Source organism: Hirundo rustica, chromosome 2 (genome assembly GCF_015227805.2).
Source record: "Hirundo rustica isolate bHirRus1 chromosome 2, bHirRus1.pri.v3, whole genome shotgun sequence".
NCBI classification, from domain to species: domain Eukaryota; kingdom Metazoa; phylum Chordata; class Aves; order Passeriformes; family Hirundinidae; genus Hirundo; species Hirundo rustica.
The window spans coordinates 12,605,783-12,625,082 of record NC_053451.1 but is presented as its reverse complement, the minus strand read 5'-3'; the positions used below and the strand labels follow the sequence as shown (position 1 = coordinate 12,625,082).

Sequence of the window (19,300 nt, the reverse complement as noted above, 5' to 3'; positions counted from 1 at the left end):
AGACCAAATGAACGGATTACGGATGTGCCCTGCCACAGTCACCGTTTTCAACAATGTCTCAATGACTTGGTCTGTTTGCTGTGGTGGTTGCATGCAGACAGCAAAGAGTAGCAGGAATAAAACTCCCTAATATTCCTGACTTTCTGCAGTCCAGGACAGGGATGGAACATCACAGGTGCAGCTGCTGTTATCTCTCAGCATTCCCTCAGGAAGGGCTCAGCCATTATAATGCACTATTTTGGATCTGTGAACCTTGGCAGACTGCTTTTTTTCCCCCCACTTCTTTTCAAGCACTGAGTAGCTCATGCTCTCTTCCAAGTCCTCACAAGCTGTGATCTGGAGTGTTCACTGTAAGGTTCTTGTTAGTTTCTTAAATACATTGCTTAGAAGAGGAAGGTCATACCTAAAGTAGTAACAAAAGCACAGGACTAACTCTTCAGAGAAAGGCTCCTCTGGTGTTTTGTGGACTCACGAATGTTTGCAGGAAAGAAAAAATCATCATTTCTAAACACACAAATCTTCTGGTCCAGTACTCACGTGTTTGGCTACCACAGTCCTTCTGCGAGCCCTGGTTTTAATCGTGGCTCTCAATAATTAAATTTACTGGCCCCAGACATATAGCAGCTGTGATACAATGGGGGCAGACTTCTGCTGTCTGAGAAAGTTTTCTGAACATGCATGTTCCTTTTGGTGAGGTGAGAGGACAGCAATCTACTCAGACCTGCGGCATGCTGCGGGCACTGAGCACTGATGACTCGGTTTACCACCCATGGCTTATCATCCTTTCCATGATAAAGGATGTGGCAACAGATAGGAAACTTTTCTCTATCTGTAATACAGCTACAGCATTGCCTGAAATATAAATTCCTCCAAGGGTGTTTGCACCAGCCTTTGCTCTCAGCTGTCAGTCTCCATTCTCACTCAGGGTCTGTGCTTGGGTACAGCAGCCTTTGATATGACCACAGCTAATCAAAAAAGCTGCACAGGTGGGGTTTTCAGCCCTTATGAATAAGAAAGTTGGGGTTAGCTTCGAAAAATCCTCTGAAGGAGGTGAAAAAGGAGGATTTGAAAGCAGGATATCCAGACTTATTAAGTTCTCTTCACCCCCATGGTGTGGAACACCGTTACTGTGACACAAAAGGAACACAGGGACTAGCATTTTTTTTCTTTCTTGTTTCTTTTTTTAAAAGAGTTATTTCATCTCTTTGGATATATAGAATTAGCTGTTCATTTTTCCTCATTTAAATACATCTCAGGAGGAAGGAGAACGCACACAGGCACTACTTCCCACATGCATCATTTTCCTAGTCTGCTCCCTCAGAGGGGTTTGATGAGGTCACTCCATTATGCAGCACATTATTTTTAAACACTTCAGTGACTCCTTCCAAAACGTTCCCCCTTTAATGAAATCTGACACATCAGAAAAGGCAACGGGAAGTTTTTGTTGGTTGTACTTATAATCTTAAGTTGCTTATCCCAACGTGTCAGACAGCAGGGCCACGGGGCCAGCAAGGCTTCAGCCACTGACCTCTGAACCTCAGCAGGACCTTGCCCCGGTCAGCTCCATGACAGGAAAACTGGCAGACTCTGAACCCAGGCTTTGGGGCTGTGAGCAGGGGAACAGCTGCACTTTGCAACACGAACTTTGTACTTTGACACATGGACATTTAATCTCCATAAAAGAGCTTTTGTTTCATTACTTATTAACATCTCCTCCTTGAGTAAAGTTCTTTGTTAATGAGGCTTTAAAGCATGGTGAGAGGGTTTTTTCCCCACCTTCCTATGCCCAGAAAATAAAACCCACCACTCAACTTGATAGGAATATATGAAATGTTAAAGAGTACAAAAAGAAGAAAAAAAAATCAATTTAAGACTTTACGCACCTTCTGAATACTCGCTGTGTGGATATTTACTGTGTGCTCTCTTCTGGGTGATCAGTTCTAATAACCAGAGCTAAATACAGAAATCAGACAATGTTCTGAGGCCTATCTTTTCAGAGATCACTTTTTGAGATGGTACCTATAGTAATTCAGCCCACAGCCACATTCAACCTTACTTAATAAATCAGCCAGAAAGATGATACAGTAGAGAAGTGCCAACCCATCCGCACTAAAAAGCCATACTTCACGACAGTGTCATGAGTTTTATAGTTGTACAGCTTTTTGCTACCAGTTTTACTTTGGGGCAGTGTCAGTGCTTGGTTTCTGTGTATTTCATCATAAAATATGCTAACACGCGCAGACCAGCAAATTAGAAGAGAAGACTTTTATGCCCTGTCCTTCACTCAAATAAATCTTTGATCAGGAACAGAAACCTACCTAAACATCAAATGAAAACCTCAAGAAAGAGGCCACCTAGGATGCTTTAATAATTTTGTACCAACAGTAAAAGCTCAAGATGCCTGTATGCATTTACTGTAACAAAACCAAGTGACAGAAAAGTACTGGAAGATCCTGGTAATGCTCCATCATATCTGTGCTGTCATAAAAATATGGAACAGCATAAGAACCTTAAGAAAGTAGAGGCGTACTGAACAATTCTTCATCTGCAACTATAATAAAATAAATATTTGGAAATATAATATTTGTTACAACCTGTTAGAAATAAATTATCCACAGAGAGATCACAGTCACACTCTTCCTATTTTTCATCACCACTATCTTTTCAACATGAATTTCCTTCCATGCCTCTCTGGTGAACTTTTTTCTCTCCCATTATTTCCCTTCTATGTGATGGGGGAGACACCCTCACACACACCTGACCCAGTTTTCTTTCATTTTCATTAACAGTATGACACAAAAAAGGAAATTTCCAACTAGTCTAGCAAGTCAGGTGGGTAAAGAATAAACCAAGTGAAGCGATATCAAAGCAGTCCCTTGCATGAGGCTGGACCAGCTGGACTCAGAAGCGACTGGATGAGGATGGTCGGCTCCCGCTGTACCCTAAGGGAAGTTCATGACTTTTCTCATCTGGATGTATTTGTTTACCCCCCCACACACCTTCAGGGCACTGATTTGTCAGCATCACCATCCATCCAATCCCAGAGTTTGACTTGCATTCTTTGCATAGAGTGGACTGACACAAAATGACACAATTAATTTTCTTCTGTTACTACCTTTTGGCTGAGAGTACTTCAGCCCTGCTATGACCTGCGGAACAGCTGGCACAGAGCAGCTACAACTACGTTACACCTGATTATTTCCCTCTGTATATCCAGCAAGCTGTGACTTTCTCCTCCTTGAGGAGCCTCCCCATGATAAGGTAGACATTACGCATTCCTCATCACCTCCACCCTGGAACACGGCCCCGCAGTCACACGGGCCGACCATCGTGATCATGAGATTTAGCTGTTGCTAAGAATAGGCAAGATCGTTTGGAAGGGATCCTGCTTTATTCCTGGGTGCAGCTTCTGAATGGTGTTAGACAATAAAACCCTTTAGGCTGGATTCTGGATGGCACCTGCCTGCTCTTTCCATCGGCTCAGGGATGTCGGACCTCTACCCATGAGGGAACGCAGGCAGGCATGAAGGTCTGTGCCATTTGCTTAGGGACAGCTGCGGACGTGCACAGGAAACCAAAATGTCTCTGGGATCAAAGCAGGAAAGAGGAAAGCCTCTGGGAAACTATGATAACTTTAATTTAAATAAATAAATAAATAAATAAATAAATAAGCTTGGAAAGAGAGCTGAGAAGAGCAACAAGAATGATTTTGTTCTAGGGGAAAAAAAAAAAAAAAGACTCCTTCCAGTGAGACACTGAGCTAAATGTATTTTGCTTCAAAGAGAAGATTATAATCTTTAAGGGACTAGACAAGAAGAAGATATTTCATAAGACTTTAAATTAGTGGGCAGACACACAACAGAATCCAATATTTGCAAGTTCAATCTGAAGATAAAAAGCACGTTTTAAGTATAATTGGCTACTGAGATGAATTGTCAAAAGATGCAGTAAATTCTCCATCATTAAGAAGCTATTTTAATTATTATATGCTTAGCTTCCACTAGAGCCCAGAAGTCTCAGACAACACAGGCCCAATAATCTCTAAGTTTATCTAACATCTAGCACAAGCCACCTCCTCTGTCTGAAAATTGTTCCTGTTGCTAATTCCAATGAGATTATTTTTTCACTAAGAAATTCAAGGTGGGAGAATTATGACTAGTAGATAATTAAGGCATACAACATCAGGTCACGTAGACATTATTTATATAATAGTAACATTCCTCAGTCCAGTGCTTCCAGGGAAAAAATTAAAGGTATTCCCTAATGTCTAATTCAGGTTAGAAAACAAAAACAACAAAACCCCAACCGAACAAAAAAGAATTATCACATTATATATAAACTTTAAAATACACAATATTGTGCATAGTACCATGATGTGCTTCTATCAGTTCCAGAATTCACCACAGAGAATCACAGAACGACCTAACTTGGAAGGTGCCTTAAAGATCATCTCATTCCACCCCCCCTGCCATGGGCAGGGACACCTCCCACTGGACCAAGTTGCTCAGAGCCCCAATCCAACCTGGTCTTGAACACTTCCAGGGGTAGGGAATCCCGACCTTCTCTGGGAAATCTGTTCCAGTGCCTCGGCACCTTCATAGTAAAGACTTTTTTCCTAATATCCAATCTATTCTAAATCTTCTTTCCTTCAATTTGAACCCATTCTCCCTGGTTCTGTCCCCATGTGCTCTTGTATATAGGAATATTTACAGTATTTATGTAAAGAGAGGAAAGCTTTCAGACTGGCACTACCAATTCCCTCCTGGAACATTTTAGCACTGTTTTATACCCTAAACAAAACAAAGCAAAACAAAAACAAAAGCAAACAAAACAAAACAACAACAACAACAACAACAACAACAACAACAACAAAAAAAAAACCAAAAAACCCCAAAACAAAAACAAACACACACACACACACACACACAAAAAAAAAAAAAAAAAAAAAAACACCACAGCTAGCAGAACATTATTTCTCTTTTGGTCCACTAGGAGTTTACATGGTAGCTCCTATTAACACTAATCAGAGTTAAGGGCAGAAATTCCCCATGGAGAGCCATGTTGTCTGGGGATATGTCCATAATTAATATGTTCTAAGAATCTAATTTTGAAACAAAAGTAATCAGGCTTAAGATGAGTTATATTAAGAGCAATAAACCTGTGACTGCATATTTGCCTATATATATATACTGTATCCAATGTCAGACCAATGTATGGTTCACAAGACAACTTCTACAAAATAAGCTCTATCTTAGCTCTCTTTAGGAGCACAATATGAGAATATGCAAGAAGAGAAAAACACAGTGGGGTTTGTCTTCTTTCTGTTTCTCACTCTTCTTTGCAGCACATTATTATCATAAATGTTAATGCTCACCATTGTTCTTCTTCACATCACAGTGCCCAGGCTCAGCAAAGCTAACATAATCCTAGGACTTCTGATGTTACAAATTAAAATTAACCGTGCAACATCATGGGAATATTTGTAATATAAAAGATGTGGAACGGGGACTTTGTGACAAGTACATGAAGGAGAGAAGAGGAAGCTAGATGGCTTGGACACGAGTGGTTTTGCAAGTAAGAGACCCTGTAATGGGACAAGGAATACAAAATAAAATCATGTCAACAGAACTCGGTTTCAGCATTATTTAGGATTTCTGTCACAAAAAGAGACATTTTCAAGTCTGTGGCCGCTGATGCTCCAGCACAATTGATGCCCAAGTCATACATAATGTATTATATACAACACAGTATATTAACTCAGCTTCAGTGTTAATATGTCATGAAACTTAATTCAGATATCACAGATTATGCAAAGGAGATAGAGGTGTGGAGACCCACTCTCATTTCTCAAAGGTGTCAGCCAGAGAGCTCTGTGTCCCCCAGCCCAGGAGAACACGGCAGCAGCTTGCTCTAAAGTTCTTTTACAAAGTGAGGCTGCATGGCTCTTCACCCCAGTGTTTCTGACAAAGAAATTCCATACTGAGGGCAGAACTATGCATTAAAAAAAAAAAAAAAAAAAAAAAAAAAAAAAAAAAAAAAAAAAAAAAAAAAAAAAAAAAGTATTTAAGTATTTTACACTGCAGATGTGAAAACTGTAAAAGCACAGAAGAATAAATTTTCTTTATCTTCAATAAACCCATGCCCTAACTAGTTCTGTATGGGTAAAAAATCCAACTGTACCCTCTGAATGTCCATTAATAGATAGCAGCAATGTAGACAACTGTTTTCCTGGTCAGATGCTGGGAAGAAAGATCACAAACTAACTTGAGACTGGAGTTGCATAGAGATTTATCTAGTGCCTCTCTCAGCTGAGACTGGAGCCCATGACAACCCACAGAACTTAAAATGGAGGTAGAGACCTTCTTCCATTTCTACACACACCGTTTTCATGAGTCTCTCACTAACTGCTCACTCCCTGAGGAGTTCCATGCTTCACATAAGCTGCTGCTACAGGAGACCACAAACAACGCCTACAAAAATTACGTTGGAAGCAACAGAGAGAAAACACCCACAGGAAGCTTTGTTCACTGTATCAAGCTTTCAAAATCCCCTTTGAAGGCACTTCAGCTGAGGGATGAGGAATGTCTAGATCTAAGTCTAAACCTAAGACTAAAGGTGAAGTTTAGCTCCTGACACTGCCATATTATTTTTGCATGAACTTGGGCCATGATGCTTTTAAAAACAAGTGGGAAGAGTTATATCCAATCATCTCTGTGTGTCACGTTGTCTGTGGAAAAGGGAAAACAGACGACAATTTTCTCCTATAGATATAATATAGGTAGATAACATTAAGCATTGAAATAATTCGGATACTCTGGACACATATTAAGTCTAATATAGACTATACCCTAATATCTACCATCTTTCTAGGTGTTTAACTGCAGGTTACAGAATGCAATTAAAAAATACTCTTATGCAAAATACTTAATGATTTTATTCTGAAATTCTATAGGACTCCCATTATTTGAAGCAGTAATTCAAAATATAAACCAAAGGTGGCAAAATAAGTGCATTTTTCTTTGTTAGGAAAGAAGATCACCTATTTTTAATTAAAAGGCAACTCTGTCTCCGAAGCCACACACACACACACAAGAATCCAAACCAAAAAAAACCCATCCTAACTCTTGAAACTTTGAGGAATCTACATTTAGTAAACGAACTGGGGGGGGTGGGTGGTGTGTGTGTGTGTGAGCTGTTTAAGCCTCCATGATTATCTAGGTTATGGCTATCTTTGTATTGTCTGTAGTAAGCCAAGAGGAAAAAGGGATGATTTCATTATTCAGACTTAATGAACACACTCAATTTAGACTAGCTAGACAATTCAGTGTATTTGGAAACAAAGAAAACTAAACTAGGAAAACATATGAAGTCCAGGATTCCCTGGAAGAGAAACCAGCTGGTGGGGCTGATCCTAGCCCTGTACACCAACTGAAGCAGGACATGTCCCTCCTCAGTGACCACTTTGGGGAGGATGGGAAGAAATGAAGCAAAGTCAGTCTGCAGGAGAGGGTCCACACACATAGCAGAGAAACCTTGCTGCCAGTAAATACTGAGAGGTAAAGGAGCTGTATTCTATATACTTTTATGATTTACTATATATGTTCTTTCTGCAAGATCAACAACTTGACACTAGCAATCCTCCAAAATACGAATTCCTTGAACATTTGCTCAAGGAAACATTGTTCATGGTGTCTGATAAACAATTTGGGAGCCTGTTAAGCCATCCTGTGACAAATTCACACCACCAATGTAGAGTTAAACTATTTTTTTTTCTTTTTTTTTCTTTTTTGACAAAACAGTAAAGTACATCACCAGGTCATATTTGATGATCACCCTCTCCCTTAACTACTTCAGTGGGCATCCAGCCTGCACTCACCAACTTACTTCTGTCCTATTCCATGGTGGCAGGAGCTCCAGGTTCTCCTCATCTCTTCTTGGCCAAGTTAGAGCATCCTGATGTCTCTCAGGCACTCCTCATGAGGGCTCAGTTCCTACTTTCACCTCTAATGGCAAATCTTATTCTGGAGTTCCTGCCAAATATGGCTGTGAAGGCTTAGTTTTCCCATCCCCTGTTTTCTGCAATTAAACTTAGGATATAATAGAGGACTTAGGATATGTAATTAAGGCTTAGGTTGTAATAAAAGGGACGCTCTTTTGTTTAAATTCTCTGCCTTACTGTGGCTGCTTTAAATTTGTATTTCTATCATTCTCTAATTAGTATCTCTCTTCTGTCTTTAGGCTGGCTTTTCCTGTTTATAAGGCTGCGGTAAAACATTATAAATCATTTAACCTAGAAAGAAGTGATTGTACCAACAGCTTACCAAAGTTACAATTATCAGTTTTCTCTCAATACTACCTGGAAAATAAAGACAACAACAATTTTAACAGAAAATTAGTGTGAGAAAGGAGTTACAGGAATGATTTAAACTCTTCTTCTTACACAGACAGCACAACTTCTGGGGACTTCCTCGCAGTAAATAAAAATATCTCTGTGAAGATAATTAGTTCAGGTGTGGCAGCAGTTCTAGAAGGTGGTTCACCTGGAATCACTTCAGGTATTCACCCACTACCAAACAACATAGACATGTTTTCCCCATCTCTCATCCTTGTTTCAGCAAGCATCCTACCACGCAGGGAAAAGCAAAAGCGCAGGAGCCAACAGAGCAGGCTCACCAGGACTAAGAGCAACCCATTAAAATATATATAAAAATCAGAAGAGTGGTAATGAGGAACTCATAGGAGCCATTTGCCTCCAGTTCCTCAGCCTACCCATTTTCACACACCCCTGCCCCCATTCCTCTGTGACAGCTCGTCAAGTCCTTTTCTAGTTTATCCCATGGAGAGCCTAGGTTGGGTCTCCCAGGATGAGAAAGCATGAAAGGAAGGAAAGCTGCAAAGCAGGTCAGCCATTGGCTTTACAACAGCACCCTGCAATATATTTATTCCTTCGCCACCCTTAGATTCAGTCCCACAACAATCTCATATTCTGCACTCTCATGCATTCCTCAACGTGAGAACAATTACTGTCCAACACATAAAATCTCTCTTTTTCCATTTAAAATGCACACATTTTCAACTTCTATCCTCTTCTGCAACAAGAAAAGTGTGTGAAGCTAACTGTATCATAAAATGGGCTTTTAGTTAAAAATAACTCAAAAATAGCATATATACTTTCAATGTTAGGTTTAGTCAGTCAGTTAGGCATTAAGCACTGCTCAATGAAACCAGTCACAGCAGAGCTCTGACAGGTGTTCACAATAGATTACACAAAAAAAAAAAAACCATCAAAAAATCACCATCGACTTCTGCACTGTGAGATGAGACCCAGTTCTTTGAGGCTGGGCCATGCAGTAAAGAATTCTATTATGCATCTTTGATCCTGCATTCCAGCCTCTGCCAACAAATCCACTTGGAAGATACTCCTAATGTTCCAAGTCCTGAGAAGCTTTAGTCTGTATTAATTAATTAAAAAAGGAAAAAATTAAACAGATATCCATGTGCCTTAGGGCGATATTCAGCCTGATCCCTCTGACAGCTTTCCTCATAGCTTTGAAATCTATTATCTTCTGCTAGAGTAGGAGCTTTGTGACAACTTTCAAAAGGAAACTTCTGCCTTTAACACAGAAACTATATTTGCTTCTGTGGCAGATCAAGGTCTTCATGTGGTACAGAACAGCAATTACCCCGTGAACATAATAAATACACCAGAAAGCTTGTAGGAAAAAAAAGTATATGCAAAGTCAGAAGCTAGTCAAAACTCATCCCAGAAACTCTTTTCTGAGCAAAAGTTTGTGGGAGAGGGGAAGGGAGAATTAAAACAAGTCTGGCTGCACATCTTGAACTCGCTGAAATCTGAAGACATTTAAATCAAACACAGTAATTTACCCATAGAGGCTGAGTTCTTGTTTGTACAATGACTGGATGGGGGAGGAACAGAAAACTCCTGCTAAGAGTTTCTTCTCCTGGGTCAACTGGACCTAAAAGGATTTAAAGGAAATTGGGATGCCTGTTCTAAGGAAAGCCATTACTGCAAAAGCTCTACCAACCTGTAGACTTAGGAGAGCTGTGACCCCATTTACGGATGCTAGACCAGAACACTGGGCACAGACTCATCTGTAAACATGCTACAAGAAGAATTGCCCCTTTAGCAAGGTACAGACTCTAAACCCCACACAGCCAACGAAACAGACACCAAAACCATGCCGAAAACTTACCAGAACTTTTTGGTTTTTTCAGAGGAGCAGGTGATTTAGCTTAAGTCAAACCTAAGCATGTCTGCCATTCGCTGTACGTGAACCCACTCACCTGCCTGCCTTCCTTTCTAGCTAAGCTGCAATACCAGTTGTGGGCTTTGCACCTCCCAGTATGTGTCTGTCAGTAAGGAGGGGTGGATCACTGTGGAGGCCTTCTCCCTCTGCCCATCATCCTTTCCAAAACACAGGAAACAGCTCTCAGGTCAGTTCTGAAAGTTGGTTAATAATTACACAGACTAATTATTAGCCTTTCATCTTAATAATTAGCATTTCAAAAGTATTTTATTAGTCGGTCTTGTTACAGGTATGAACCATTATAAGCTTTGGATTTTTATTTTTGAAAATGCTTTTAGAGTCTTTTTTTCATTATTAAATCACAATTGACGTTTCCAGAGGTGTTGCTACAGAGCTTGTAATAGCTTGACACCCTCCACCCTTCTTTCAATTCCAATTCACTATGTAGGTGAATGACTATCTAAAATTATCAGCATACTCTCCAGATATCACTATCTCGAATAATCTGGCTTCTAATGCTTAGCAGGTACAGTAATAACATACCTAATTTTTAACTTTCATGATAAGGTTCCCCCGAGACAGAGTAGAAGGAAGACTGATTTATTATTAATATTATAAATAATTAAAATTAATGAAATGCATGAAAAGTGGAAAGTGTGAACCAAAGGAAGAACTAGCACACAAGCCTTAATGTAAATTATTGGCTCTGTGTCTATACAGTACCAGACTGTACTCCTTTACATCCCTGCAAAGCATGCATAAAATCTCACTAGAACAAAGTGATATAATTTCCCACTCATTTTCCACACATAAAAGTATCTACAGAAGGTGCAAGGCAGGGGAGAGAGCGGTCAGTCAATCGTGTTTTAATTTACAGCTATTTTTGTCTAAGCCCTGAATGGCCTGCCAATTATGAACAGTACCAGCTGGGCTGTCAGAAGAGCAGGCTAAGAAGGACACACAGAAAAAGAAAACAATCATAATATAAAAATGAAGAGCAGGAGCAAAGTTTGGAGTGGGGAAGACCCGATGGGAAGCCCAGCTCTGGTTTTACAATGCCTCACTACAGTCCTGCCCTGCACAACCCCCCCTGCCCTCCCCCCCACCAAATGAAAACATGATTACGACCATCACCATTAATTGGACATAGGCTTATAACACAGCTAGGACTATAGTTTTGACTTCTTGGGGCACAATCCAGATACCTACTTGTTATAAAAATTGTCACTTTTCTGCACTTAAATAAGCAGCAAAAATAAGAATTTCAAATGTTGAAGAGGATGAGAATCTTTCAACGGGTCTTCTTTCCATTTTTCAAATAAGTGACAAAAACTCATTTCTTTCTTTTCTTTTGTTAAATGCAATAATTTTACAGGAGTTTTAACTTAAATGCAAAAAAAAAAAAAAAAAAAAAAAAAAAAAAAAAAAAAAAAAAAAAAAAAAAAGTTGTAATTTTTCAGTAAAATGGAAGCCCTACCGTTTCAAGGACCTCTTTCCCCAGATTCAAGAGAGCAGTGACAACATAGAAAACAATTCTTCTAGACAAAATCTTATGAATCCTCATCAGCAGAGTCATGTCTTGAGCAGCTATTGAGGGAAAAAGCAATAAACAGGGGCATTAAAAAACCAATTTTATTCCATTGTTATTAGGATGTCAGTGCTGGACCACACTGGTGTATATATATGTGTTGCATTTGGCAAAGGAGCAGTTTTGGAAGCTGATCTGCTTTTCACGACTGCTCTTCTCTATGAAAAAAAATTAAGAGATTTACCCCATACTTTATTGTAATCTGCTTATTTGTGGATGCAGATCAGTTCAAAAAGGAGAAGTATATTTATACTCACGCACTTCACTCTATATCAGCATCATTCTGACAAATTCTACAGTATCCTCCCCTCCACTCCTTTCCATGGCCTTGTAGGAGAGGCAAGGCAGACAAGGCAGTCTGAGAAGCCAGCAGGCCATAACTCCTCTCCTCCAGACAAGCGACAATTAATCACATTCACCAGTGAGGCAGTTAGTTCTTGTCCTTTAACACTGAAGGAAACATAAAGCTCCTTTCTCTGAGCACTGATTGTCCAGTTGATACCAGAGCTCTCAGCAGCAGCTACTGAGCTGCTGCGATGCTGAAAAACAAGGTAACCCAAACCCTAAATATGCCACTCTTCTGCTGTTTTATTAATCTTTATTTTTCAAGGGAGCAATGAAAGGACAACCAGCAGCTGGAATATAATGTTTATCACCGCAAGGTCATAAGTTGCTCCTCCTCTGCCAGTGGTTCAAGGCCCCTGGGGTCATTCAGGCTCTGACCACAGCAGCCCTGCTCAAAGGGAGCCAGCCTCACTCACTCCTGTCTGTGGGAGTGCAGTGCCAGGGAGGAAGAGACATCCCCCTCCTTTGGAGTGAGAAGGAAGAGAACAAGCCACAACACTATCACTACTGTGGGACTAAGAAGAAAAGAATTATTGCTTTTTTTTTTTTGGTTTTGGTCTCAAGCAACTAACCTTTCTGTCTTAGTTTTCTCCTTATAAGCGTAACTCATTGATTAATTCTGAAAATTACTTGATGCTTTTGAAGTGCAAAGAGAGACCAAAGAGCATATCCAAAATCTGGGACAGCCATAGCTCTTCTGTTTCTTATGGCTCCCTATCATAGGTTTTATTTCCAAGCGAGTCAGTCACATTTCAGTGAATGTAAGAGATATTTTTGTAACCCTTCCAAAAACCCTTCCACTAAGATGAAATGATGTCCCCCTTGGAGGGGGAAGGGATGACAGATATAATTTCAGGAGGCCATACAAAAATGTTAAGATTATCTGTGGAAACCCTCCTTCAGTCACTCAGCAGCATCCAAGCACTTAGAAACCCACCTTCTTGGAAGAAAAAAGATATGACTTTTATTTTAGTTGCTGAAGATTATTTAACCCAGAATTGCTGAACTGAAAAACTTTTACATGGCAACTTGATCCCCAGGTTGAGGGAGCCCCTTGTTGGCTTTACTAACTCAAGTGTAATCCCAGTGAAAGAAGAGAACTGCAGTAAGGACGCGTGAAGAGAAGAGTCTTGTTTGTTGGAGAGGTACCCTCATCTCACTTTCACACAGCCTCCAGCCTCCTGTCGACCCAAAAGCTGATGAAAGGAACATTTGAAGCATGTAAGCCAGAAGTGTAGGCAGAAATGGGTGATGATTGGGGCATGCCCATAATGTCACACCGCTGGAAAGCTGCCCGGTACGTGGTGAACAGCTGCTCTCCCAATGACTAATCACACAGAAGCAGGGAGAACATAAAATTCTCCATTTTCAGAGAGGAGGGTACTGCTCATCCTGATGTCACCTCTTGTAAAGGGTTTGTCTTTCCAGGTCCATGTTGCAATAGCCCAGCCACAACGTTTACAACAACATCTCATGCACCTAAGTGTGAACATCAAGTGTGCCAGTGTTTTGCCTTCAAAATATTGTTTGTCAGTGGTGCTGCACTCCGGATATGGAAGGATCAGCAATCAGTGAATTAATTCCAGAAAGTTCTGAAAACAAAAACAATTTATAAGAGCAGTTTATAGGTATTCTTCCTACTCCTTTCAGTTACAGAGAAGAATACAGTGATGTTAAGTTCTAATAAACCCAAACCCTCAAAGTTCAGTGCTTTGTATATTGAAATGATCACTTCAGTAAAGGAATTACAAAAGCCTAGAGGCAAAGAGGCCCCAAGGCAGTAGAAGCCAAAATTCAAGGTACATCAGTTTGGATGTAACTCACATGTGCAACCACAAATTCTGAGAGGAAATAAAAAATTAAAAATTTGAGAATAAAATGCAGGAAATTCTTTTTATTTTGTTTAGAAACCCCAGGTTAGTCCATCTAAATGCAATGCTATTTCCCAGATGCTTAAAGATGATAGCAGGCAGGATAACATCCATAAAGCAAGACAGAATACAGCTTTTATCATCTCAAGTGTCTGAAAGCCCAGCCCATGCCAGGACAAAAAGACTGGTGTTTTCCTCTAACCATTCCAGTCATCCTGTTTTTGAGGATTGCAGAGATAAACAATTCCCTGAAGTATACTGTAATTCTGCAGCACTGATGAGCCCAATATCAACGCCTGCGTTAAGGGCAAGTTCAAAGACTCTCCAGTGTTTGCTTGATAAGCTTCTCAGAGAGGTCATTAACTAGGACAGCTCGAGTACTGTACTCTTCATGCAGATTTTCTGGGGTTTTTTCTTGGTTTTGTTTGGTTTTGGTTTTGTTTGTTTGGATTTTTTTAAGCACTTTTATCATCAAGGTCCCATTTTAGGGAACCTTCCCCAGCTGCCTGGGATGACCTAAAGGGAAAGGCACACGTGTACCTGAAGTTGGTACACACATACTATAGCCTGCGAGCCTAAAGCATGTTTTTGGTTAAGGACTTTTACCACACATGAGACCTAGAAAGGTTTTAATTGGGTGAAGCATAAAGCTCTTACAGGACTGAAGAGAAGACAGGAATGGAGAAGAAAATATTTGCAAGGCTTAGATCCAGTAAGAATGTTATTATAGGAGACGCTTAGGGTAGCTCCTGGTGATTCTCTAGTACTTGATCATTAGAAGCAAACAAAACTACCCAGATGAGAACCTTGGTGGTACCTCATCCTCCACAGCTAACTGCTGCTTCTTAAATCTCTAAAGTCACCGGTGGTGTGCTGGTGTCATCCTGGCCTTGCGCATGGCAGGTAGTGGGGGTGACCAGGCTCAACCCCACGGATGCAGCGCTGCACAAAGCATCCATCAGGACAGCTCTGGCTGTCACAGTCAGCTTGGGACTGCTCCTCAGCCAACTCCTTCCAGCAAGCCTTCTAGAGAGTCTGGAACAGTTTCCAGAAGAGTCCCTCACTGACGCAGAAATGCTGTTCTACCACACCAGCAGTTTTCAGTCCATGGAGCAACAAGACAGGGGCACTTGCTGCTGTTAATGAACCACTCTCAAAAAGTGCTGCTCCAGTAAAAAGTTTCAGCTGCATCCATGCTGGTCAGACAACACCAATCCCCCTAGCCAAGGACAAGACAGGCCTGCCTACATCCCTCATAGCTCCACAGGTCTGAATAAATGGCAGCTTTGTAGGGAATCAGCTGCTGTCTAATGCAGGGCCCAGAGGCTCCAGCAAAGATCTTTAAGCAGCTCTAAGACCCAGAAGCAACCAGAGTTGCCTGAGGCCATCACAGGCATCAGACACAGATTATTCATTCTGAGAAGACTCAGAGAGTCCCCGTCTGTCTCTGAAGGGTTGTTGTTGGCTGTTCTCCAGCCCTGTGGAGCAGAGACAGGAGCAGGATCCAGAGGTGCCATGAGTCAGAGCCACCAGGAGAAAGAGCTACCTGAGAGGCTGCTCTAACCAGGAAAAACAAAAGTTAAACCCCAAAAGATTTCATAGCTAGTTTTCAGTTTTATAGCAGAAATTAATTCAAGCAGGGGGACAAGTCAACTGACCAAACCAGCAGAACAGCACTGAGGAGAGATGAAGAAACACAGCTGGTGGGCATCTCCCTTCTCCACAGCAGTGGTGCAAAATGGGCAGTGGCAGAGAGAGTACCCAGGATGGCTCTGAAGGACCCCATCAGCATCTGTGTATTGCCATATGTCATCTGTTCTGTTTGTGCTGTACATTGAGTCCTGTGCCTTTAAGACTGGTTCTAAGAGCAAGGAGAAGCGCGGAGTTTGTTTTTTCCACTTTTCTCCGAAGGTTGTTTTTTTTTACCGGACCGGTTGGAGGGAGGGGCCACTTGGGTTTGCTTCCTTAGAGGGATCCTATACAGGGGTTTTCTCCCAAATTTGTCCCAAACCAGGACACCATAGAAATTTCAGCTTTAGGAGTCCTGTAGGACACATGCAGAGCTCCGGCCCCAGAGGAAAGACCAAGTATAAATTTCTCTTTTCTTTTGTTTGTCAACAGTTTCTTTTAGACTGTGCACACCTTCCCCAAGTCTAACAGCTGAATAACCAGCCAGAGCAAATAGATCAGATCTCACACACAAATGCTCTTCATCTCAGAAGATCCCACTTGGGCAATGTCATCAAGTGCCAAGGTTTTGAAACTTTACCCTCCTAGCACTCCTATTTGTACCCAGGGTGATATGTAGGGGAGAAGAAATACACATTGTACAGATATGCACATATGGGGGACAAAATTCTTTACTTTGAAGCTGGTGTTGTTTTGATGTTTGTTTTTAATTTAAACTGATTTTTTGCAGTGCCAGCTCAACTTAAAATATTTGCTCAAGTGAATAAATGATGGATAAAAAGCTATTTCAAACAACCTACAGCTACTCCGGGCAATCTGTTTAGCTTAGCTGATCGTTAAGTACTCTAGAAGTTTAGGTTTATGTAGATAGTCAATATAAAAGACAGTGATGTCAGCTTCTCTCATTTATTCAAATATCCCCAGTCCTCTGACGCTCAGATTTTCCCTTACAGGAAGAGAAATGAAAACAAAGAGGGAAAAGGAGGGGAAGGGAAAGCCATCCTGATACACTCCTCTCCCTAGACTTCCAAACAGATGCTCCTCAGAGAAGGGCTGGCCAAGCCTGAATACTGGAACAGCCAAGCATTTATACATATGCATTTATTTATAATTAGTATTACAGAATATTCTGACAGGAAGAGACCCAAAAGGATCATCAAACCCAACTCTTAAGTGAATGACCTTGGCATTATTAGCACCAGGGTCTGACCAGATGAGCTGTAGAACCTTACCAGACATCAGAAAATATGGATCCAAAGGAACAATGCATCCACCCGGGAAGGCAGCATTTTGACCACCCTTGAAGCTGTGGAATATTTTGAAATTCACAATTTTTCCACTGTATGTATATTTTGAGGGTTCAAAGCGTAATACTGCATTTCCTATTTCTAAAGCAATATCATCAACAATGAAACTTTAATAATTTGAAAAAAAAAACCCCCACATTGTCAAAATTGAAGCACAGAAAATCAGCTTCCCTGGATTTTACTGGTGGGTGGATGAAAAGGATTGAGAGGGGACATGCTGTGGTTTTTTATTTTTTTTCTGCTGGCCTTTCAGATAATGCTGTAAAAGAAACATTTTTTGAAATTTCCACTACTCTTACACAATAGGGAAGAAAAAGAGCACAACCAAATCAATCACCCTCCAGCTGATACCATTGCAGAATGAAATCCATTCAGAGATCTCCTGGAAGCAGAACAACACTTCTGAGTTGCAGCAAATCAAATCTGGCGATAAAGGGGCTGCTCTCGCTTCCTCCCTCCATGGGGAACGGAGGCACAGGTTATCTGCTCCAGCATGGTCAGAGCAGCTGGAATTAAGCAAGTCAGTTTTTATTATCAGTCCACCTTCCCGAGGAAGTCACTTTATACAACTGCCTGCACAGGTGATTCTATCAATTTTTCTACCTTGCAAAATAACTCACAGTTCTCCAGGGCAATTTCAATGAGGTTTTGACAGAGCAGTAGCAGTTATAAAAGCACTGTCTGGTCCTGTTCTGCACATGTATGGACAGCAGGGCAGAGGAGAGATGATGTTCCTGCAGAGGGAACTTTCCTATGTTAATCTGTTGGACACAAGAAGATTCACACATTTAGCACAAAGCCACAGGAAATCGGATTTCATAACTTCTACTCATTATGGCACTACTTTTTTTCCTATAGCTGTGAGATCCCGAAAAATTACAGAATCTCAGGCAAACAGGAAGATGCATTTTGCACTGTATCAGCAGTGGGTTTTTTATATAAAATACCAACTTTGGAATTTAAAAGTAACTGGGGTGACAAAGTAATTTAACAAATCTGCGATGAAAACACATACACCTGATGAAATAAGAGAAGGGTCCAACAGCAAAATCTCTACTTTGTTTTTATCCCTCCAAATATCTCTGCATGTTTTTATCAGGGATTTGGCTCAGAACAATATTTACCGTACATATAGGATATCAGAGGGAATGGTTGTGGAAGATACATCAAAATGATGACAGTAGTCACATCTCTGGCAGGTGTCACTTTTCACTTACCAACATATTTCCTTAAACCTGTCCAAATTTTTATTCTGGGTGAAGGCTTTGGCGTGTAAAGTGGAAAACATGTCTTTTATTAAGTCTTTAGCCTCTAAGTTAACACTGTTTCACCAGGTCTCTGAATATATTGTAAATAGGAAAAAAAAAAGCAGAAGTATATGCATTTTTAGTTTGCATTTCAATAAAAGAATCACATTTCTCAACAAAACTGTGAATATTGGGCTACAAATTATTATAGAAAGTCACATTTCTTTTTATTCCCTCTGTGGGTTACTGGGTGAAAAACTGTATTTGATTTTTGTGTTCTAACAATAATTGTATTTTGTCTGTTGAAAAAAACCCAATCTCTTTTAGCTAAAGATGAGGTTATCTAACCATCCTTTATTTGGGGCAATCAGCCATCACAAAACAATTCCTGGGAGTAAACACCATAGTCAGAGACGTGCAAATAAAAGCCAGCATTATAAATGATAGCACCACACATGAAAGAGAAAGAAATCAAAGGCATTACTACATGAAGCAAATCTATATTATGCCTCCCACTGAGTTGTAATATTTTCCCTGTACTCTGCTTTGGGGCTTGGTGTTTGTTTGTATGTTCTTCTTGTTTGGGTTTGTTTTTTTCTCTTAAGCAAAGCCATATGTACCAACAGGGTAAACCAGATAAAACCGTTATTTTATTTTAAGTTTTGGAAATGGCACAGAGTTTTGTGTCTATCTCTCTTCCAGCATGCCACTGTAATAAGCCTCTCAACACAGATATCAAGAAGATTTAATAGAATTTTATGTAAAAAACCAAACAAAACAACAACAACAAAACACCAGTACCACACACATTTACACATTTTAAGATTTTGTCTAGTGGTTTAAATTCTGGAAAACAACCAACCAAACAACCAACCAGTGCCAGCCACACAAAGTCAAGTATATCTTTCCAGCTAATTTGTGACAAGGTTTCCTTTATGCAAACAGTCAATTAAAGCCTTAGGCTTTGGGAATGGGCATTTAACTG

The 19,300-nt window shown here is 40.4% G+C and overlaps 1 protein-coding gene across 2 annotated transcripts in view; it reads right to left on the bottom strand.

The window, feature by feature from the left end:
• Positions 1-19,300, bottom strand: part of NRIP1 (nuclear receptor interacting protein 1) — a 138,551-nt gene that overhangs the window by 95,858 nt on the left and 23,393 nt on the right. The window lies entirely within an intron of this gene.